This window comes from Hyperolius riggenbachi, chromosome 2, assembly GCF_040937935.1.
Source record: "Hyperolius riggenbachi isolate aHypRig1 chromosome 2, aHypRig1.pri, whole genome shotgun sequence".
NCBI lineage: Eukaryota > Metazoa > Chordata > Amphibia > Anura > Hyperoliidae > Hyperolius > Hyperolius riggenbachi.
The window spans coordinates 155131136-155146274 of record NC_090647.1 but is presented as its reverse complement, the minus strand read 5'-3'; the positions used below and the strand labels follow the sequence as shown (position 1 = coordinate 155146274).

Here is a 15139-nt window from a genome sequence, read left to right as displayed (position 1 = left end):
GCGCCGAAACGGCGCCTTGGAGTTTGCCTGCGGCCACACTAAGCCGAAAGCGCCCGCTCTCGTCAGATCGCGGAAGCTAAGCGGCTTCAGGCCTGGTTAGTAGCTGCATGGGAGACCGGCTGTGAACCCCAGGTGCTGCAGGCGTTTTTTTGGGTTTGAGGCCCAATGGCTATGAGCACGCGTGGGAAGCCTCACCTTCAAGGCGCCGAAACGGCGCCTTGGAGTTTGCCTGTGGCCACACTAAGCCGAAAGCGCCCGCTCTCGTCAGATCGCGGAAGCTAAGCGGCTTCAGGCCTGGTTAGTAGCTGCATGGGAGACCGGCTGTGAACCCCAGGTGCTGCAGGCGTTTTTTTGGGTTTGAGGCCCAATGGCTATGAGCACGCGTGGGAAGCCTCACCTTCAAGGCGCCGAAACGGCGCCTTGGAGTTTGCCTGCGGCCACACTAAGCCGAAAGCGCCCGCTCTCGTCAGATCGCGGAAGCTAAGCGGCTTCAGGCCTGGTTAGTAGCTGCATGGGAGACCGGCTGTGAACCCCAGGTGCTGCAGGCGTTTTTTTGGGTTTGAGGCCCAATGGCTATGAGCACGCGTGGGAAGCCTCACCTTCAAGGCGCCGAAACGGCGCCTTGGAGTTTGCCTGCGGCCACACTAAGCCGAAAGCGCCCGCTCTCATCAGATCGCGGAAGCTAAGCGGCTTCAGGCCTGGTTAGTAGCTGCATGGGAGACCGGCTGTGAACCCCAGGTGCTGCAGGCGTTTTTTTGGGTTTGAGGCCCAATGGCTATGAGCACGCGTGGGAAGCCTCACCTTCAAGGCGCCGAAACGGCGCCTTGGAGTTTTACCTGCGGCCACACTAAGCCGAAAGCGCCCGCTCTCGTCAGATCGCGGAAGCTAAGCGGCTTCAGGCCTGGTTAGTAGCTGCATGGGAGACCGGCTGTGAACTCCAGGTGCTGCAGGCGTTTTTTTGGGTTTGAGGCCCAATGGCTATGAGCACGCGTGGGAAGCCTCACCTTCAAGGCGCCGGAACGGCGCCTTGGAGTTTGCCTGCGGCCATACTAAGCCGAAAGCGCCCGCTCTCGTCAGATCGCGGAAGCTAAGCGGCTTCAGGCCTGGTTAGTAGCTGCATGGGAGACTGGCTGTGAACCCCAGGTGCTGCAGGCGTTTTTTTTGGGTTTGAGGCCCAATGGCTATGAGCACGCGTGGGAAGCCTCACCTTCAAGGCGCCGAAACGGCGCCTTGGAGTTTGCCTGCGGCCACACTAAGCCGAAAGCGTCCGCTCTCGTCAGATCGCGGAAGCTAAGCGGCTTCAGGCCTGGTTAGTAGCTGCATGGGAGACCGGCTGTGAACCCCAGGTGCTGCAGGCGTTTTTTTGGGTTTGAGGCCCAATGGCTATGAGCACGCGTGGGAAGCCTCACCTTCAAGACGCCGAAACGGCGCCTTGGAGTTTGCCTGCGGCCACACTAAGCCGAAAGCGCCCGCTCTCGTCAGATCGCGGAAGCTAAGCGGCTTCAGGCCTGGTTAGTAGCTGCATGGGAGACCGGCTGTGAACCCCAGGTGCTGCAGGCGTTTTTTTGGGTTTGAGGCCCAATGGCTATGAGCACGCGTGGGAAGCCTCACCTTCAAGGCGCCGAAACGGCGCCTTGGAGTTTGCTTGCGGCCACACTAAGCCGAAAGCGCCCGCTCTCGTCAGATCGTGGAAGCTAAGCGGCTTCAGGCCTGGTTAGTAGCTGCATGGGAGACCGGCTGTGAACCCCAGGTGCTGCAGGCGTTTTTTTGGGTTTGAGGCCCAATGGCTATGAGCACGCGTGGGAAGCCTCACCTTCAAGGCGCCAAAACGGCGCCTTGGAGTTTGCCTGCGGCCACACTAAGCCGAAAGCGCCCGCTCTCGTCAGATCGCGGAAGCTAAGCGGCTTCAGGCCTGGTTAGTAGCTGCATGGGAGACCGGCTGTGAACCCCAGGTGCTGCAGGCGTTTTTTTTGGGTTTGAGGCCCAATGGCTATGAGCACGCGTGGGAAGCCTCACCTTCAAGGCGCCGAAACGGCGCCTTGGAGTTTTCCTGCGGCCACACTAAGCCGAAAGCGCCCGCTCTCGTCAGATCGCGGAAGCTAAGCGGCTTCAGGCCTGGTTAGTCGCTGCATGGGAGACCGGCTGTGAACCCCAGGTGCTGCAGGCGTTTTTTTGGGTTTGAGGCCCAATGGCTATGAGCACGCGTGGGAAGCCTCACCTTCAAGGCGCCGGAACGGCGGCTTGGAGTTTGCCTGCGGCCACACTAAGCCGAAAGCGCCCGCTCTCGTCAGATCGCGGAAGCTAAGCGGCTTCAGGCCTGGTTAGTAGCTGCATGGGAGACCGGCTGTGAACCCCAGGTGCTGCAGGCGTTTTTTTGGGTTTGAGGCCCAATGGCTATGAGCACGCGTGGGAAGCCTCACCTTCAAGGCGCCGAAACGGCGCCTTGGAGTTTGCCTGCGGCTACACTAAGCCGAAAGCGCCCGCTCTCGTCAGATCGCGGAAGCTAAGCAGCTTCAGGCCTGGTTAGTAGCTGCATGGGAGACCGGCTGTGAACCCCAGGTGCTGCAGGCGTTTTTTTGGGTTTGAGGCCCAATGGCTATGAGCACGCGTGGGAAGCCTCACCTTCAAGGCGCCGGAACGGCGCCTTGGAGTTTGCCTGCGGCCACACTAAGCCGAAAGCGCCCGCTCTCGTCAGATCGCGGAAGCTAAGCGGCTTCAGGCCTGGTTAGTAGCTGCATGGGAGACCGGCTGTGAACCCCAGGTGCTGCAGGCGTTTTTTTGGGTTTGAGGCCCAATGGCTATGAGCACGCGTGGGAAGCCTCACCTTCAAGGCGCCGAAACGGCGCCTTGGAGTTTGCCTGCGGCCACACTAAGCCGAAAGCGCCTGCTCTCGTCAGATCGCGGAAGCTAAGCGGCTTCAGGCCTGGTTAGTAGCTGCATGGGAGACCGGCTGTGAACCCCAGGTGCTGCAGGCGTTTTTTTGGGTTTGAGGCCCAATGGCTATGAGCACGCGTGGGAAGCCTCACCTTCAAGGCGCCGAAACGGCGCCTTGGAGTTTGCCTGCGGCCACACTAAGCCGAAAGCGCCCGCTCTCGTCAGATCGCAGAAGCTAAGCGGCTTCAGGCCTGGTTAGTAGCTGCTTGGGAGACCGGCTGTGAACCCCAGGTGCTGCAGGCGTTTTTTTGGGTTTGAGGCCCAATGGCTATGAGCACGCGTGGGAAGCCTCACCTTCAAGGCGCCGAAACGGCGCCTTGGAGTTTGCCTGCGGCCACACTAAGCCGAAAGCGCCCGCTCTCGTCAGATCGCGGAAGCTAAGCGGCTTCAGGCCTGGTTAGTAGCTGCATCGGAGACCGGCTGTGAACCCCAGGTGCTGCAGGTGTTTTTTTTGGGTTTGAGGCCCAATGGCTATGAGCACACGTGGGAAGCCTCACCTTCAAGGCGCCGAAACGGCGCCTTGGAGTTTGCCTGCGGCCACACTAAGCCGAAAGCGCCCGCTCTCGTCAGATCGCGGAAGCTAAGCGGCTTCAGGCCTGGTTAGTAGCTGCATGGGAGACCGGCTGTGAACCCCAGGTGCTGCAGGCGTTTTTTTTGGGTTTGAGGCCCAATGGCTATGAGCACGCGTGGGAAGCCTCACTTTCAAGGCGCCGGAACGGCGCCTTGGAGTTTGCCTGCGGCCACACTAAGCCGAAAGCGCCCGCTCTCGTCAGATTGCGGAAGCTAAGCGGCTTCAGGCCTGGTTAGTAGCTGCATGGGAGACCGGCTGTGAACCCCAGGTGCTGCAGGCGTTTTTTTGGGTTTGAGGCCCAATGGCTATGAGCACGCGTGGGAAGCCTCACCTTCAAGGCGCCGAAACGGCGCCTTGGAGTTTGCCTGCGGCCACACTAAGCCGAAAGCGCCCGCTCTCGTCAGATCGCGGAAGCTAAGCGGCTTCAGGCCTGGTTAGTAGCTGCATGGGAGACCGGCTGTGAACCCCAGGTGCTGCAGGCGTTTTTTTGGGTTTGAGGCCCAATGGCTATGAGCACGCGTGGGAAGCCTCACCTTCAAGGCGCCGAAACGGCGCCTTGGAGTTTGCCTGCGGCCACACTAAGCCGAAAGCGCCCGCTCTCGTCAGATCGCGGAAGCTAAGCGGTTTCAGGCCTGGTTAGTAGCTGCATGGGAGACCGGCTGTGAACCCCAGGTGCTGCAGGTGTTTTTTTGGGTTTGAGGCCCAATGGCTATGAGCACGCGTGGGAAGCCTCACCTTCAAGGCGCCGGAACGGCGCCTTGGAGCTTGCCTGCGGCCACACTAAGCCGAAAGCGCCCGCTCTCGTCAGATCGCGGAAGCTAAGCGGCTTCAGGCCTGGTTAGTAGCTGCATGGGAGACCGGCTGTGAACCCCAGGTGCTGCAGGCGTTTTTTTTGGGTTTGAGGCCCAATGGCTATGAGCACGCGTGGGAAGCCTCACCTTCAAGGCGCCGAAACGGCGCCTTGGAGTTTGCCTGCGGCCACACTAAGCCGAAAGCGCCCGCTCTCGTCAGATCGCGGAAGCTAAGCGGCTTCAGGCCTGGTTAGTAGCTGCATGGGAGACCGGCTGTGAACCCCAGGTGCTGCAGGCGTTTTTTTGGGTTTGAGGCCCAATGGCTATGAGCACGCGTGGGAAGCCTCACCTTCAAGGCTCCGAAACGGCGCCTTGGAGTCTGCCTGCGGCCACACTAAGCCGAAAGCGCCCGCTCTCGTCAGATCGCGGAAGCTAAGCGGCTTCAGGCCTGGTTAGTAGCTGCATGGGAGACCGGCTGTGAACCCCAGGTGCTGCAGGCGTTTTTTTGGGTTTGAGGCCCAATGGCTATGAGCACGCGTGGGAAGCCTCACCTTCAAGGCGCCGAAACGGCGCCTTGGAGTTTGCCTGCGGCCACACTAAGCCGAAAGCGCTCGCTCTCGTCAGATCGTGGAAGCTAAGCGGCTTCAGGCCTGGTTAGTAGCTGCATGGGAGACCGGCTGTGAACCCCAGGTGCTGCAGGCGTTTTTTTGGGTTTGAGGCCCAATGGCTATGAGCACGCGTGGGAAGCCTCACCTTCAAGGCGCCGAAACGGCGCCTTGGAGTTTGCCTGCGGCCACACTAAGCCGAAAGCGCCCGCTCTTGTCAGATCGCGGAAGCTAAGCGGCTTCAGGCCTGGTTAGTAGCTGCATGGGAGACCGGCTGTGAACCCCAGGTGCTGCAGGCGTTTTTTTGGGTTTGAGGCCCAATGGCTATGAGCACGCGTGGGAAGCCTCACCTTCAAGGCGCCGAAACGGCGCCTTGGAGTTTGCCTGTGGCCACACTAAGCCGAAAGCGCCCGCTCTCGTCAGATCGCGGAAGCTAAGCGGCTTCAGGCCTGGTTAGTAGCTGCATGGGAGACCGGCTGTGAACCCCAGGTGCTGCAGGCGTTTTTTTTGGGTTTGAGGCCCAATGGCTATGAGCACGCGTGGGAAGCCTCACCTTCAAGGCGCCGAAACGGCGCCTTGGAGTTTGCCTGCGGCCACACTAAGCCGAAAGCGCCCGCTCTCGTCAGATCGCGGAAGCTAAGCGGCTTCAGGCCTGGTTAGTAGCTGCATGGGAGACCGGCTGTGAACCCCAGGTGCTGCAGGCGTTTTTTTTGGGTTTGAGGCCCAATGGCTATGAGCACGCGTGGGAAGCCTCACCTTCAAGGCGCCGGAACGGCGCCTTGGAGTTTGCCTGCGGCCACACTAAGCCGAAAGCGCCCGCTCTCGTCAGATCGCGGAAGCTAAGCGGCTTCAGGCCTGGTTAGTAGCTGCATGGGAGACCGGCTGTGAACCCCAGGTGCTGCAGGTGTTTTTTTGGGTTTGAGGCCCAATGGCTATGAGCACGCGTGGGAAGCCTCACCTTCAAGGCGCCGAAACGGCGCCTTGGAGTTTGCCTGCGGCCACACTAAGCCGAAAGCGCCCGCTCTCGTCAGATCGCGGTAGCTAAGCGGCTTCAGGCCTGGTTAGTAGCTGCATGGGAGACCGGCTGTGAACCCCAGGTGCTGCAGGTGTTTTTTTGGGTTTGAGGCCCAATGGCTATGAGCACGCGTGAGAAGCTTCACCTTCAAGGCGCCGAAACGGCGCCTTGGAGTTCGCCTGCGGCCACACTAAGCCGAAAGCGCCCGCTCTCGTCAGATCGTGGAAGCTAAGCGGCTTCAGGCCTGGTTAGTAGCTGCATGGGAGACCGGCTGTGAACCCCAGGTGCTGCAGGTGTTTTTTTGGGTTTGAGGCCCAATGGCTATGAGCACGCGTGGGAAGCCTCACCTTCAAGGCGCCGGAACGGCGCCTTGGAGTTTGCCTGCGGCCACACTAAGCCGAAAGCGCCCGCTCTCGTCAGATCGCGGTAGCTAAGCGGCTTCAGGCCTGGTTAGTAGCTGCATGGGAGACCGGCTGTGAACCCCAGGTGCTGCAGGTGTTTTTTTGGGTTTGAGGCCCAATGGCTATGAGCACGCGTGAGAAGCCTCACCTTCAAGGCGCCGAAACGGCGCCTTGGAGTTTGCCTGCGGCCACACTAAGCCGAAAGCGCCCGCTCTCGTCAGATCGCGGAAGCTAAGCGGCTTCAGGCCTGGTTAGTAGCTGCATGGGAGACCGGCTGTGAACCCCAGGTGCTGCAGGCGTTTTTTTTGGGTTTGAGGCCCAATGGCTATGAGCACGCGTGGGAAGCCTCACCTTCAAGGCGCCGAAACGGCGCCTTGGAGTTTGCCTGTGGCCACACTAAGCCGAAAGCGCCCGCTCTCGTCAGATCGCGGAAGCTAAGCGGCTTCAGGCCTGGTTAGTAGCTGCATGGGAGACCGGCTGTGAACCCCAGGTGCTGCAGGCGTTTTTTTGGGTTTGAGGCCCAATGGCTATGAGCACGCGTGGGAAGCCTCACCTTCAAGGCGCCGAAACGGCGCCTTGGAGTTTGCCTGCGGCCACACTAAGCCGAAAGCGCCCGCTCTCGTCAGATCGCGGAAGCTAAGCGGCTTCAGGCCTGGTTAGTAGCTGCATGGGAGACCGGCTGTGAACCCCAGGTGCTGCAGGCGTTTTTTTGGGTTTGAGGCCCAATGGCTATGAGCACGCGTGGGAAGCCTCACCTTCAAGGCGCCGTTCCGGCGCCTTGGAGTTTGCCTGCGGCCACACTAAGCCGAAAGCGCCCGCTCTCGTCAGATCGCGGAAGCTAAGCGGCTTCAGGCCTGGTTAGTAGCTGCATGGGAGACCGGCTGTGAACCCCAGGTGCTGCAGGCGTTTTTTTGGGTTTGAGGCCCAATGGCTATGAGCACGCGTGGGAAGCCTCACCTTCAAGGCGCCGGAACGGCGCCTTGGAGTTTGCCTGCGGCCACACTAAGCCGAAAGCGCCCGCTCTCGTCAGATCGCGGAAGCTAAGCGGCTTCAGGCCTGGTTAGTAGCTGCATGGGAGACCGGCTGTGAACCCCAGGTGCTGCAGGCGTTTTTTTGGGTTTGAGGCCCAATGGCTATGAGCACGCGTGGGAAGCCTCACCTTCAAGGCGCCGGAACGGCGCCTTGGAGTTTGCCTGCGGCCACACTAAGCCGAAAGCGCCCGCTCTCGTCAGATCGCGGAAGCTAAGCGGCTTCAGGCCTGGTTAGTAGCTGCATGGTAGACCGGCTGTGAACCCCAGGTGCTGCAGGCGTTTTTTTGGGTTTGAGGCCCAATGGCTATGAGCACGCGTGGGAAGCCTCACCTTCAAGGCGCCGAAACGGCGCCTTGGAGTTTGCCTGCGGCCACACTAAGCCGAAAGCGCCCGCTCTCGTCAGATCGCGGAAGCTAAGCGGCTTCAGGCCTGGTTAGTAGCTGCATGGGAGACTGGCTGTGAACCCCAGGTGCTGCAGGCGTTTTTTTGGGTTTGAGGCCCAATGGCTATGAGCACGCATGGGAAGCCTCACCTTCAAGGAGCCGAAACGGCGCCTTGGAGTTTGCCTGCGGCCACACTAAGCCGAAAGCGCCCGCTCTCGTCAGATCGCGGAAGCTAAGCGGCTTCAGGCCTGGTTAGTAGCTGCATGGGAGACCGGCTGTGAACCCCAGGTGCTGCAGGCGCTTTTTGGGGTTTGAGGCCCAATGGCTATGAGCACGCGTGGGAAGCCTCACCTTCAAGGCGCCGGAACGGCGCCTTGGAGTTTGCCTGCGGCCACACTAAGCCGAAAGCGCCCGCTCTCGTCAGATCGCGGAAGCTAAGCGGCTTCAGGCCTGGTTAGTAGCTGCATGGGAGACCGGCTGTGAACCCCAGGTGCTGCAGGTGTTTTTTTGGGTTTGAGGCCCAATGGCTATGAGCACGCGTGGGAAGCCTCACCTTCAAGACGCTGGAACGGCGGCTTGGAGTTTGCCTGCGGCCACACTAAGCCGAAAGCGCCCGCTCTCGTCAGATTGTGGAAGCTAAGCGGCTTCAGGCCTGGTTAGTAGCTGCATGGGAGACCGGCTGTGAACCCCAGGTGCTGCAGGTGTTTTTTTGGGTTTGAGGCCCAATGGCTATGAGCACGCGTGGGAAGCCTCACCTTCAAGGCGCCGAAACGGCGCCTTGGAGTTTGCCTGCGGCCACACTAAGCCGAAAGCGCCCGCTCTCGTCAGATCGCGGAAGCTAAGCGGCTTCGGGCCTGGTTAGTAGCTGCATGGGAGACCGGCTGTGAACCCCAGGTGCTGCAGGCGTTTTTTTTGGGTTTGAGGCCCAATGGCTATGAGCACGCGTGGGAAGCCTCACCTTCAAGGCGCCGGAACGGCGCCTTGGAGTTTGCCTGCGGCCACACTAAGCCGAAAGCGCCCGCTCTCGTCAGATCGCGGAAGCTAAGCGGCTTCAGGCCTGGTTAGTAGCTGCATGGGAGACCGGCTGTGAACCCCAGGTGCTGCAGGCGTTTTTTTGGGTTTGAGGCCCAATGACTATGAGCACGCGTGGGAAGCCTCACCTTCAAGGCGCCGAAACGGCGCCTTGGAGTTTGCCTGCGGCCACACTAAGCCGAAAGCGCCCGCTCTCGTCAGGTTGCGGAAGCTAAGTGGCTTCAGGCCTGGTTAGTAGCTGCATGGGAGACCGGCTGTGAACCCCAGGGGCTGCAGGCGTTTTTTTGGGTTTGAGGCCCAATGGCTATGAGCACGCGTGGGAAGCCTCACCTTCAAGGCGCCGAAACGGCGCTTTGGAGTTTGCCTGCGGCCACACTAAGCCGAAAGCGCCCGCTCTCGTCAGATCGCGGAAGCTAAGCGGCTTCAGGCCTGGTTAGTAGCTGCATGGGAGACTGGCTGTGAACCCCAGGTGCTGCAGGTGTTTTTTTGGGTTTGAGGCCCAATGGCTATGAGCACGCGTGGGAAGCCTCACCTTCAAGGCGCCGGAACGGCGCCTTAGAGTTTGCCTGCGGCCACACTAAGCCGAAAGCGCCCGCTCTCGTCAGATCGCGGAAGCTAAGCGGCTTCAGGCCTGGTTAGTAGCTGCATGGGAGACCGGCTGTGAACCCCAGGTGCTGCAGGCGTTTTTTTGGGTTTGAGGCCCAATGGCTATGAGCACGCGTGGGAAGCCTCACCTTCAAGGCGCCGAAACGGCGCCTTGGAGTTTGCCTGCGGCCACACTAAGCCGAAAGCGCCCGCTCTCGTCAGATCGCGGAAGCTAAGCGGCTTCAGGCCTGGTTAGTAGCTGCATGGGAGACCGGCTGTGAATCCCAGGTGCTGCAGGCGTTTTTTTTGGGTTTGAGGCCCAATGGCTATGAGCACGCGTGGGAAGCCTCACCTTCAAGGCGCCGAAACGGCGCCTTGGAGTTTGCCTGCAGCCACACTAAGCCGAAAGCGCCCGCTCTCGTCAGATCGCGGAAGCTAAGCGGCTTCAGGCCTGCTTAGTAGCTGCATGGGAGACCGGCTATGAACCCCAGGTGCTGCAGGCGTTTTTTTGGGTTTGAGGCCCAATGGCTATGAGCACGCGTGGGAAGCCTCACCTTCAAGGTGCCGAAACGGCGCCTTGGAGTTTGCCTGCGGCCACACTAAGCCGAAAGCGCCCGCTCTCGTCAGATCGTGGAAGCTAAGCGGCTTCAGGCCTGGTTAGTAGCTGCATGGGAGACCGGCTGTGAACCCCAGGTGCTGCAGGCGTTTTTTTTGGGTTTGAGGCCCAATGGCTATGAGCACGCGTGGGAAGCCTCACCTTCAAGGCGCCGAAACGGCGCCTTGGAGTTTGCCTGCGGCCACACTAAGCCGAAAGCGCCCGCTCTCGTCAGATCGCGGAAGCTAAGCGGCTTCAGGCCTGGTTAGTAGCTGCATGGGAGACCGGCTGTGAACCCCAGGTGCTGCAGGCGTTTTTTTGGGTTTGAGGCCCAATGGTTATGAGCACGCGTGGGAAGCCTCACCTTCAAGGCGCCGAAACGGCGCCTTGGAGTTTGCCTGCGGCCACACTAAGCCGAAAGCGCCCGCTCTCGTCAGATGGCGGAAGCTAAGTGGCTTCAGGCCTGGTTAGTAGCTGCATGGGAGACCGGCTGTGAACCCCAGGTGCTGCAGGCGTTTTTTTTGGGTTTGAGGCCCAATGGCTATGAGCACGCGTGGGAAGCCTCACCTTCAAGGCGCCGAAACGGCGCCTTGGAGTTTGCCTGCGGCCACACTAAGCCGAAAGCGCCCGCTCTCGTCAGATCGCGGAAGCTAAGCGGCTTCAGGCCTAGTTAGTAGCTGCATGGGAGACCGGCTGTGAACCCCAGGTGCTGCAGGCGTTTTTTTGGGTTTGAGGCCCAATGGCTATGAGCACGCGTGGGAAGCCTCACCTTCAAGGCGCCGGAACGGCGCCTTGGAGTTTGCCTGCGGCCACACTAAGCCGAAAGCGCCCGCTCTCGTCAGATCGCGGAAGCTAAGCGGCTTCAGGCCTGGTTAGTAGCTGCATGGGAGACCGGCTGTGAACCCCAGGTGCTGCAGGCGTTTTTTTGGGTTTGAGGCCCAATGGCTATGAGCACGCGTGAGAAGCCTCACCTTCAAGGCGCTGAAACGGCGCCTTGGAGTTTGCCTGCGGCCACACTAAGCCGAAAGCGCCCGCTCTCGTCAGATCGCGGAAGCTAAGCGGCTTCGGGCCTGGTTAGTAGCTGCATGGGAGACCGGCTGTGAACCCCAGGTGCTGCAGGTGTTTTTTTGGGTTTGAGGCCCAATGGCTATGAGCACGCGTGGGAAGCCTCACCTTCAAGGCGCCGAAACGGCGCCTTGGAGTTTGCCTGCGGCCACACTAATCCGAAAGCGCCCGCTCTCGTCAGATCGCGGAAGCTAAGCGGCTTCAGGCCTGGTTAGTAGCTGCATGGGAGACCGGCTGTGAACCCCAGGTGCTGCAGGCGTTTTTTTGGGTTTGAGGCCCAATGGCTATGAGCACGCGTGGGAAGCCTCACCTTCAAGGCGCCGAAACGGCGCCTTGGAGTTTGCCTGCGGCCACACTAAGCCGAAAGCGCCCGCTCTCGTCAGATTGCGGAAGCTAAGCGGCTTCTGGCCTGGTTAGTAGCTGCATGGGAGACCGGCTGTGAACCCCAGGTGCTGCAGGTGTTTTTTTGGGTTTGAGGCCCAATGGCTATGAGCACGCGTGGGAAGCCTCACCTTCAAGGCGCCGAAACGGCGCCTTGGAGTTTGCCTGCGGCCACACTAAGCCGAAAGCGCCCGCTCTCGTCAGATCGCGGAAGCTAAGCGGCTTCAGGCCTGGTTAGTAGCTGCATGGGAGACCGGCTGTGAACCCCAGGTGCTGCAGGCGTTTTTTTGGGTTTGAGGCCCAATGGCTATGAGCACGCGTGGGAAGCCTCACCTTCAAGGCGCCGAAACGGCGCCTTGGAGTTTGCCTGCGGCTACACTAAGCCGAAAGCGCCCGCTCTCGTCAGATCGCGGAAGCTAAGCGGCTTCAGGCCTGGTTAGTAGCTGCATGGGAGACCGACTGTGAACCCCAGGTGCTGCAGGCGTTTTTTTGGGTTTGAGGCCCAATGGCTATGAGCACGCGTGGGAAGCCTCACCTTCAAGGCGCCGGAACGGCGCCTTGGAGTTTGCCTGCGGCCACACTAAGCCGAAAGCGCCCGCTCTCGTCAGATCGCGGAAGCTAAGCGGCTTCAGGCCTGGTTAGTAGCTGCATGGGAGACCGGCTGTGAACCCCAGGTGCTGCAGGCGTTTTTTTTGGGTTTGAGGCCCAATGGCTATGAGCACGCGTGGGAAGCCTCACCTTCAAGGCGCCGGAACGGCGCCTTGGAGTTTGCCTGCGGCCACACTAAGCCGAAAGCGCCCGCTCTCGTCAGATCGCGGAAGCTAAGCGGCTTCAGGCCTGGTTAGTAGCTGCATGGGAGACCGGCTGTGAACCCCAGGTGCTGCAGGCGTTTTTTGGGGTTTGAGGCCCAATGGCTATGAGCACGCGTGGGAAGCCTCACCTTCAAGGCGCCGGAACGGCGCCTTGGAGTTTGCCTGCGGCCACACTAAGCCGAAAGCGCCCGCTCTCGTCAGATCGCGGAAGCTAAGCGGCTTCAGGCCTGGTTAGTAGCTGCATGGGAGACCGGCTGTGAACCCCAGGTGCTGCAGGCGTTTTTTTTGGGTTTGAGGCCCAATGGCTATGAGCACGCGTGGGAAGCCTCACCTTCAAGGCGCCGGAACGGCGGCTTGGAGTTTGCCTGTGGCCACACTAAGCCGAAAGCGCCCGCTCTCGTCAGATCGCGGAAGCTAAGCGGCTTCAGGCCTGGTTAGTAGCTGCATGGGAGACCGGCTGTGAACCCCAGGTGCTGCAGGCGTTTTTTTGGGTTTGAGGCCCAATGGCTATGAGCACGCGTGGGAAGCCTCACCTTCAAGGCGCCGGAACGGCGGCTTGGAGTTTGCCTGTGGCCACACTAAGCCGAAAGCGCCCGCTCTCGTCAGATCGCGGAAGCTAAGCGGCTTCAGGCCTGGTTAGTAGCTGCATGGGAGACCGGCTGTGAACCCCAGGTGCTGCAGGCGTTTTTTTGGGTTTAAGGCCCAATGGCTATGAGCACGCGTGGGAAGCCTCACCTTCAAGGCGCCGAAACGGCGCCTTGGAGTTTGCCTGCGGCCACACTAAGCCGAAAGCGCCCGCTCTCGTCAGATCGTGGAAGCTAAGCGGCTTCAGGCCTGGTTAGTAGCTGCATGGGAGACCGGCTGTGAACCCCAGGTGCTGCAGGCGTTTTTTTGGGTTTGAGGCCCAATGGCTATGAGCACGCGTGGGAAGCCTCACCTTCAAGGCGCCGAAACGGCGCCTTGGATTTTGCCTGCGGCTACACTAAGCCGAAAGCGCCCGCTCTCGTCAGATCGCGGAAGCTAAGCAGCTTCAGGCCTGGTTAGTAGCTGCATGGGAGACCGGCTGTGAACCCCAGGTGCTGCAGGCGTTTTTTTGGGTTTGAGGCCCAATGGCTATGAGCACGCGTGGGAAGCCTCACCTTCAAGGCCCCGAAACGGCGCCTTGGAGTTTGCCTGCGGCCACACTAAGCCGAAAGCGCCCGCTCTCGTCAGATTGCGGAAGCTAAGCGGCTTCAGGCCTGGTTAGTAGCTGCATGGGAGACCGGCTGTGAACCCCAGGTGCTGCAGGCGTTTTTTTGGGTTTGAGGCCCAATGGCTATGAGCACGCGTGGGAAGCCTCACCTTCAAGGCGCCGAAACGGCGCCTTGGAGTTTGCCTGCGGCCACACTAAGCCGAAAGCGCCCGCTCTCGTCAGATCGCGGAAGCTAAGCGGCTTCAGGCCTGGTTAGTAGCTGCATGGGAGACCGGCTGTGAACCCCAGGTGCTGCAGGCGCTTTTTTGGGTTTGAGGCCCAATGGCTATGAGCACGCGTGGGAAGCCTCACCTTCAAGGCGCCGGAACGGCGCCTTGGAGTTTGCCTGCGGCCACACTAAGCTGAAAGCGCCCGCTCTCGTCAGATCGCGGAAGCTAAGCGGCTTCAGGCCTGCTTAGTAGCTGCATGGGAGACCGGCTGTGAACCCCAGGTGCTGCAGGTGTTTTTTTGGGTTTGAGGCCCAATGGCTATGAGCACGCGTGGGAAGCCTCACCTTCAAGGCGCCGGAACGGCGCCTTGGAGTTTGCCTGCGGCCACACTAAGCCGAAAGCGCCCGCTCTCGTCAGATTGCGGAAGCTAAGCGGCTTCAGGTCTGGTTAGTAGCTGCATGGGAGACCGGCTGTGAACCCCAGGTGCTGCAGGCGTTTTTTTGGGTTTGAGGCCCAATGGCTATGAGCACGCGTGGGAAGCCTCACCTTCAAGGCGCCGAAACGGCGCCTTGGAGTTTACCTGCGGCCACACTAAGCCGAAAGCGCCCGCTCTCGTTAGATCGCGGAAGCTAAGCGGCTTCAGGCCTGGTTAGTAGCTGCATGGTAGACCGGCTGTGAACCCCAGGTGCTGCAGGCGTTTTTTTGGGTTTGAGGCCCAATGACTATGAGCACGCGTGGGAAGCCTCACCTTCAAGGCGCCGAAACGGCGCCTTGGAGTTTGCCTGCGGCCACACTAAGCCGAAAGCGCCCGCTCTCGTCAGGTTGCGGAAGCTAAGCGGCTTCAGGCCTGGTTAGTAGCTGCATGGGAGACCGGCTGTGAACCGCAGGGGCTGCAGGCGTTTTTTTGGGTTTGAGGCCCAATGGCTATGAGCACGCGTGGGAAGCCTCACCTTCAAGGCGCCGAAACGGCGCCTTGGAGTTTGCCTGCGGCCACACTAAGCCGAAAGCGCCCGCTCTCGTCAGATTGCGGAAGCTAAGCGGCTTCAGGCCTGGTTAGTAGCTGCATGGGAGACTGGCTGTGAACCCCAGGTGCTGCAGGTGTTTTTTTGGGTTTGAGGCCCAATGGCTATGAGCACGCGTGGGAAGCCTCACCTTCAAGGCGCCGGAACGGCGCCTTAGAGCTTGCCTGCGGCCACACTAAGCCGAAAGCGCCCGCTCTCGTCAGATCGCGGAAGCTAAGCGGCTTCAGGCCTGGTTAGTAGCTGCATGGGAGACCGGCTGTGAACCCCAGGTGCTGCAGGTGTTTTTTTGGGTTTGAGGCCCAATGGCTATGAGCACGCGTGGGAAGCCTCACCTTCAAGGCGCCGAAACGGCGCCTTGGAGTATGCCTGCGGCCACACTAAGCCGAAAGCGCCCGCTCTCGTCAGATCGCGGAAGCTAAGCGGCTTCAGGCCTGGTTAGTAGCTGCATGGGAGACCGGCTGTGAATCCCAGGTGCTGCAGGCGTTTTTTTGGGTTTGAGGCCCAATGGCTATGAG

At 60.5% G+C, this 15139-nt stretch overlaps 31 non-coding genes and 44 pseudogenes across 31 annotated transcripts; all 75 read left to right on the top strand.

Moving 5' to 3' along the window:
• Positions 1-25: 25 nt before the first annotated feature.
• Positions 26-144, top strand: LOC137556044 (5S ribosomal RNA). Its single transcript, XR_011028705.1, has one exon. It is a non-coding gene; the product is annotated as a 5S ribosomal RNA (ribosomal RNA).
• An 83-nt stretch (positions 145-227) lies between these two features.
• Positions 228-346, top strand: LOC137556990 (5S ribosomal RNA; annotated as a pseudogene).
• Positions 347-429: 83 nt separating this feature from the next.
• Positions 430-548, top strand: LOC137556043 (5S ribosomal RNA). Its single transcript, XR_011028704.1, has one exon. It is a non-coding gene; the product is annotated as a 5S ribosomal RNA (ribosomal RNA).
• An 83-nt stretch (positions 549-631) lies between these two features.
• Positions 632-750, top strand: LOC137554685 (5S ribosomal RNA). Its single transcript, XR_011027432.1, has one exon. It is a non-coding gene; the product is annotated as a 5S ribosomal RNA (ribosomal RNA).
• Positions 751-834: 84 nt separating this feature from the next.
• Positions 835-953, top strand: LOC137557652 (5S ribosomal RNA; annotated as a pseudogene).
• An 83-nt stretch (positions 954-1036) lies between these two features.
• On the top strand, positions 1037-1155 carry LOC137556607 (5S ribosomal RNA). Its single transcript, XR_011029249.1, has one exon. It is a non-coding gene; the product is annotated as a 5S ribosomal RNA (ribosomal RNA).
• Positions 1156-1239: 84 nt separating this feature from the next.
• On the top strand, positions 1240-1358 carry LOC137558551 (5S ribosomal RNA; annotated as a pseudogene).
• An 83-nt stretch (positions 1359-1441) lies between these two features.
• LOC137556042 (5S ribosomal RNA) lies at positions 1442-1560 on the top strand. Its single transcript, XR_011028703.1, has one exon. It is a non-coding gene; the product is annotated as a 5S ribosomal RNA (ribosomal RNA).
• An 83-nt stretch (positions 1561-1643) lies between these two features.
• LOC137547914 (5S ribosomal RNA) lies at positions 1644-1762 on the top strand (annotated as a pseudogene).
• Positions 1763-1845: 83 nt separating this feature from the next.
• Positions 1846-1964, top strand: LOC137556041 (5S ribosomal RNA). Its single transcript, XR_011028702.1, has one exon. It is a non-coding gene; the product is annotated as a 5S ribosomal RNA (ribosomal RNA).
• Positions 1965-2048: 84 nt separating this feature from the next.
• On the top strand, positions 2049-2167 carry LOC137549244 (5S ribosomal RNA; annotated as a pseudogene).
• An 83-nt stretch (positions 2168-2250) lies between these two features.
• On the top strand, positions 2251-2369 carry LOC137556040 (5S ribosomal RNA). Its single transcript, XR_011028701.1, has one exon. It is a non-coding gene; the product is annotated as a 5S ribosomal RNA (ribosomal RNA).
• Positions 2370-2452: 83 nt separating this feature from the next.
• Positions 2453-2571, top strand: LOC137548182 (5S ribosomal RNA; annotated as a pseudogene).
• Positions 2572-2654: 83 nt separating this feature from the next.
• LOC137556039 (5S ribosomal RNA) lies at positions 2655-2773 on the top strand. The gene has a single exon (XR_011028700.1). It is a non-coding gene; the product is annotated as a 5S ribosomal RNA (ribosomal RNA).
• An 83-nt stretch (positions 2774-2856) lies between these two features.
• On the top strand, positions 2857-2975 carry LOC137557822 (5S ribosomal RNA; annotated as a pseudogene).
• Positions 2976-3058: 83 nt separating this feature from the next.
• Positions 3059-3177, top strand: LOC137548558 (5S ribosomal RNA; annotated as a pseudogene).
• An 83-nt stretch (positions 3178-3260) lies between these two features.
• Positions 3261-3379, top strand: LOC137550710 (5S ribosomal RNA; annotated as a pseudogene).
• An 84-nt stretch (positions 3380-3463) lies between these two features.
• Positions 3464-3582, top strand: LOC137556038 (5S ribosomal RNA). The gene has a single exon (XR_011028699.1). It is a non-coding gene; the product is annotated as a 5S ribosomal RNA (ribosomal RNA).
• Positions 3583-3666: 84 nt separating this feature from the next.
• LOC137558850 (5S ribosomal RNA) lies at positions 3667-3785 on the top strand (annotated as a pseudogene).
• An 83-nt stretch (positions 3786-3868) lies between these two features.
• Positions 3869-3987, top strand: LOC137556035 (5S ribosomal RNA). Its single transcript, XR_011028697.1, has one exon. It is a non-coding gene; the product is annotated as a 5S ribosomal RNA (ribosomal RNA).
• Positions 3988-4070: 83 nt separating this feature from the next.
• LOC137559130 (5S ribosomal RNA) lies at positions 4071-4189 on the top strand (annotated as a pseudogene).
• An 83-nt stretch (positions 4190-4272) lies between these two features.
• Positions 4273-4391, top strand: LOC137556034 (5S ribosomal RNA). The gene has a single exon (XR_011028696.1). It is a non-coding gene; the product is annotated as a 5S ribosomal RNA (ribosomal RNA).
• Positions 4392-4475: 84 nt separating this feature from the next.
• LOC137556033 (5S ribosomal RNA) lies at positions 4476-4594 on the top strand. Its single transcript, XR_011028695.1, has one exon. It is a non-coding gene; the product is annotated as a 5S ribosomal RNA (ribosomal RNA).
• An 83-nt stretch (positions 4595-4677) lies between these two features.
• Positions 4678-4796, top strand: LOC137556032 (5S ribosomal RNA). Its single transcript, XR_011028694.1, has one exon. It is a non-coding gene; the product is annotated as a 5S ribosomal RNA (ribosomal RNA).
• An 83-nt stretch (positions 4797-4879) lies between these two features.
• LOC137548298 (5S ribosomal RNA) lies at positions 4880-4998 on the top strand (annotated as a pseudogene).
• An 83-nt stretch (positions 4999-5081) lies between these two features.
• On the top strand, positions 5082-5200 carry LOC137559271 (5S ribosomal RNA; annotated as a pseudogene).
• An 83-nt stretch (positions 5201-5283) lies between these two features.
• LOC137556989 (5S ribosomal RNA) lies at positions 5284-5402 on the top strand (annotated as a pseudogene).
• Positions 5403-5486: 84 nt separating this feature from the next.
• LOC137556031 (5S ribosomal RNA) lies at positions 5487-5605 on the top strand. Its single transcript, XR_011028693.1, has one exon. It is a non-coding gene; the product is annotated as a 5S ribosomal RNA (ribosomal RNA).
• Positions 5606-5689: 84 nt separating this feature from the next.
• On the top strand, positions 5690-5808 carry LOC137557446 (5S ribosomal RNA; annotated as a pseudogene).
• Positions 5809-5891: 83 nt separating this feature from the next.
• LOC137559167 (5S ribosomal RNA) lies at positions 5892-6010 on the top strand (annotated as a pseudogene).
• An 83-nt stretch (positions 6011-6093) lies between these two features.
• On the top strand, positions 6094-6212 carry LOC137548208 (5S ribosomal RNA; annotated as a pseudogene).
• An 83-nt stretch (positions 6213-6295) lies between these two features.
• LOC137559166 (5S ribosomal RNA) lies at positions 6296-6414 on the top strand (annotated as a pseudogene).
• Positions 6415-6497: 83 nt separating this feature from the next.
• LOC137556029 (5S ribosomal RNA) lies at positions 6498-6616 on the top strand. Its single transcript, XR_011028692.1, has one exon. It is a non-coding gene; the product is annotated as a 5S ribosomal RNA (ribosomal RNA).
• Positions 6617-6700: 84 nt separating this feature from the next.
• Positions 6701-6819, top strand: LOC137556988 (5S ribosomal RNA; annotated as a pseudogene).
• An 83-nt stretch (positions 6820-6902) lies between these two features.
• Positions 6903-7021, top strand: LOC137556028 (5S ribosomal RNA). The gene has a single exon (XR_011028691.1). It is a non-coding gene; the product is annotated as a 5S ribosomal RNA (ribosomal RNA).
• Positions 7022-7104: 83 nt separating this feature from the next.
• Positions 7105-7223, top strand: LOC137556027 (5S ribosomal RNA). Its single transcript, XR_011028690.1, has one exon. It is a non-coding gene; the product is annotated as a 5S ribosomal RNA (ribosomal RNA).
• Positions 7224-7306: 83 nt separating this feature from the next.
• Positions 7307-7425, top strand: LOC137556026 (5S ribosomal RNA). Its single transcript, XR_011028689.1, has one exon. It is a non-coding gene; the product is annotated as a 5S ribosomal RNA (ribosomal RNA).
• An 83-nt stretch (positions 7426-7508) lies between these two features.
• On the top strand, positions 7509-7627 carry LOC137558314 (5S ribosomal RNA; annotated as a pseudogene).
• An 83-nt stretch (positions 7628-7710) lies between these two features.
• LOC137558406 (5S ribosomal RNA) lies at positions 7711-7829 on the top strand (annotated as a pseudogene).
• An 83-nt stretch (positions 7830-7912) lies between these two features.
• On the top strand, positions 7913-8031 carry LOC137556025 (5S ribosomal RNA). The gene has a single exon (XR_011028688.1). It is a non-coding gene; the product is annotated as a 5S ribosomal RNA (ribosomal RNA).
• An 83-nt stretch (positions 8032-8114) lies between these two features.
• Positions 8115-8233, top strand: LOC137557445 (5S ribosomal RNA; annotated as a pseudogene).
• Positions 8234-8316: 83 nt separating this feature from the next.
• Positions 8317-8435, top strand: LOC137550791 (5S ribosomal RNA; annotated as a pseudogene).
• Positions 8436-8518: 83 nt separating this feature from the next.
• On the top strand, positions 8519-8637 carry LOC137556812 (5S ribosomal RNA). Its single transcript, XR_011029450.1, has one exon. It is a non-coding gene; the product is annotated as a 5S ribosomal RNA (ribosomal RNA).
• Positions 8638-8721: 84 nt separating this feature from the next.
• LOC137556023 (5S ribosomal RNA) lies at positions 8722-8840 on the top strand. The gene has a single exon (XR_011028686.1). It is a non-coding gene; the product is annotated as a 5S ribosomal RNA (ribosomal RNA).
• An 83-nt stretch (positions 8841-8923) lies between these two features.
• LOC137552388 (5S ribosomal RNA) lies at positions 8924-9042 on the top strand (annotated as a pseudogene).
• An 83-nt stretch (positions 9043-9125) lies between these two features.
• LOC137547970 (5S ribosomal RNA) lies at positions 9126-9244 on the top strand (annotated as a pseudogene).
• An 83-nt stretch (positions 9245-9327) lies between these two features.
• On the top strand, positions 9328-9446 carry LOC137556022 (5S ribosomal RNA). Its single transcript, XR_011028685.1, has one exon. It is a non-coding gene; the product is annotated as a 5S ribosomal RNA (ribosomal RNA).
• Positions 9447-9529: 83 nt separating this feature from the next.
• LOC137549707 (5S ribosomal RNA) lies at positions 9530-9648 on the top strand. The gene has a single exon (XR_011026846.1). It is a non-coding gene; the product is annotated as a 5S ribosomal RNA (ribosomal RNA).
• An 84-nt stretch (positions 9649-9732) lies between these two features.
• LOC137549026 (5S ribosomal RNA) lies at positions 9733-9851 on the top strand (annotated as a pseudogene).
• Positions 9852-9934: 83 nt separating this feature from the next.
• On the top strand, positions 9935-10053 carry LOC137558688 (5S ribosomal RNA; annotated as a pseudogene).
• Positions 10054-10137: 84 nt separating this feature from the next.
• On the top strand, positions 10138-10256 carry LOC137556021 (5S ribosomal RNA). The gene has a single exon (XR_011028684.1). It is a non-coding gene; the product is annotated as a 5S ribosomal RNA (ribosomal RNA).
• Positions 10257-10339: 83 nt separating this feature from the next.
• LOC137549845 (5S ribosomal RNA) lies at positions 10340-10458 on the top strand (annotated as a pseudogene).
• Positions 10459-10542: 84 nt separating this feature from the next.
• LOC137559191 (5S ribosomal RNA) lies at positions 10543-10661 on the top strand (annotated as a pseudogene).
• An 83-nt stretch (positions 10662-10744) lies between these two features.
• On the top strand, positions 10745-10863 carry LOC137556020 (5S ribosomal RNA). Its single transcript, XR_011028683.1, has one exon. It is a non-coding gene; the product is annotated as a 5S ribosomal RNA (ribosomal RNA).
• An 83-nt stretch (positions 10864-10946) lies between these two features.
• LOC137558517 (5S ribosomal RNA) lies at positions 10947-11065 on the top strand (annotated as a pseudogene).
• Positions 11066-11148: 83 nt separating this feature from the next.
• On the top strand, positions 11149-11267 carry LOC137558546 (5S ribosomal RNA; annotated as a pseudogene).
• Positions 11268-11350: 83 nt separating this feature from the next.
• LOC137550746 (5S ribosomal RNA) lies at positions 11351-11469 on the top strand (annotated as a pseudogene).
• Positions 11470-11552: 83 nt separating this feature from the next.
• Positions 11553-11671, top strand: LOC137556019 (5S ribosomal RNA). Its single transcript, XR_011028682.1, has one exon. It is a non-coding gene; the product is annotated as a 5S ribosomal RNA (ribosomal RNA).
• Positions 11672-11754: 83 nt separating this feature from the next.
• Positions 11755-11873, top strand: LOC137556871 (5S ribosomal RNA; annotated as a pseudogene).
• Positions 11874-11956: 83 nt separating this feature from the next.
• On the top strand, positions 11957-12075 carry LOC137556018 (5S ribosomal RNA). Its single transcript, XR_011028681.1, has one exon. It is a non-coding gene; the product is annotated as a 5S ribosomal RNA (ribosomal RNA).
• Positions 12076-12159: 84 nt separating this feature from the next.
• On the top strand, positions 12160-12278 carry LOC137556017 (5S ribosomal RNA). Its single transcript, XR_011028680.1, has one exon. It is a non-coding gene; the product is annotated as a 5S ribosomal RNA (ribosomal RNA).
• An 83-nt stretch (positions 12279-12361) lies between these two features.
• On the top strand, positions 12362-12480 carry LOC137556016 (5S ribosomal RNA). The gene has a single exon (XR_011028679.1). It is a non-coding gene; the product is annotated as a 5S ribosomal RNA (ribosomal RNA).
• Positions 12481-12564: 84 nt separating this feature from the next.
• On the top strand, positions 12565-12683 carry LOC137556987 (5S ribosomal RNA; annotated as a pseudogene).
• An 83-nt stretch (positions 12684-12766) lies between these two features.
• On the top strand, positions 12767-12885 carry LOC137556986 (5S ribosomal RNA; annotated as a pseudogene).
• Positions 12886-12968: 83 nt separating this feature from the next.
• Positions 12969-13087, top strand: LOC137558687 (5S ribosomal RNA; annotated as a pseudogene).
• An 83-nt stretch (positions 13088-13170) lies between these two features.
• On the top strand, positions 13171-13289 carry LOC137548181 (5S ribosomal RNA; annotated as a pseudogene).
• Positions 13290-13372: 83 nt separating this feature from the next.
• On the top strand, positions 13373-13491 carry LOC137558848 (5S ribosomal RNA; annotated as a pseudogene).
• Positions 13492-13574: 83 nt separating this feature from the next.
• On the top strand, positions 13575-13693 carry LOC137556015 (5S ribosomal RNA). Its single transcript, XR_011028678.1, has one exon. It is a non-coding gene; the product is annotated as a 5S ribosomal RNA (ribosomal RNA).
• Positions 13694-13776: 83 nt separating this feature from the next.
• On the top strand, positions 13777-13895 carry LOC137549581 (5S ribosomal RNA; annotated as a pseudogene).
• Positions 13896-13978: 83 nt separating this feature from the next.
• On the top strand, positions 13979-14097 carry LOC137549119 (5S ribosomal RNA; annotated as a pseudogene).
• An 83-nt stretch (positions 14098-14180) lies between these two features.
• Positions 14181-14299, top strand: LOC137549125 (5S ribosomal RNA; annotated as a pseudogene).
• An 83-nt stretch (positions 14300-14382) lies between these two features.
• LOC137552726 (5S ribosomal RNA) lies at positions 14383-14501 on the top strand (annotated as a pseudogene).
• Positions 14502-14584: 83 nt separating this feature from the next.
• LOC137550634 (5S ribosomal RNA) lies at positions 14585-14703 on the top strand (annotated as a pseudogene).
• An 83-nt stretch (positions 14704-14786) lies between these two features.
• Positions 14787-14905, top strand: LOC137557444 (5S ribosomal RNA; annotated as a pseudogene).
• Positions 14906-14988: 83 nt separating this feature from the next.
• LOC137549695 (5S ribosomal RNA) lies at positions 14989-15107 on the top strand. Its single transcript, XR_011026845.1, has one exon. It is a non-coding gene; the product is annotated as a 5S ribosomal RNA (ribosomal RNA).
• Positions 15108-15139: the final 32 nt, after the last annotated feature.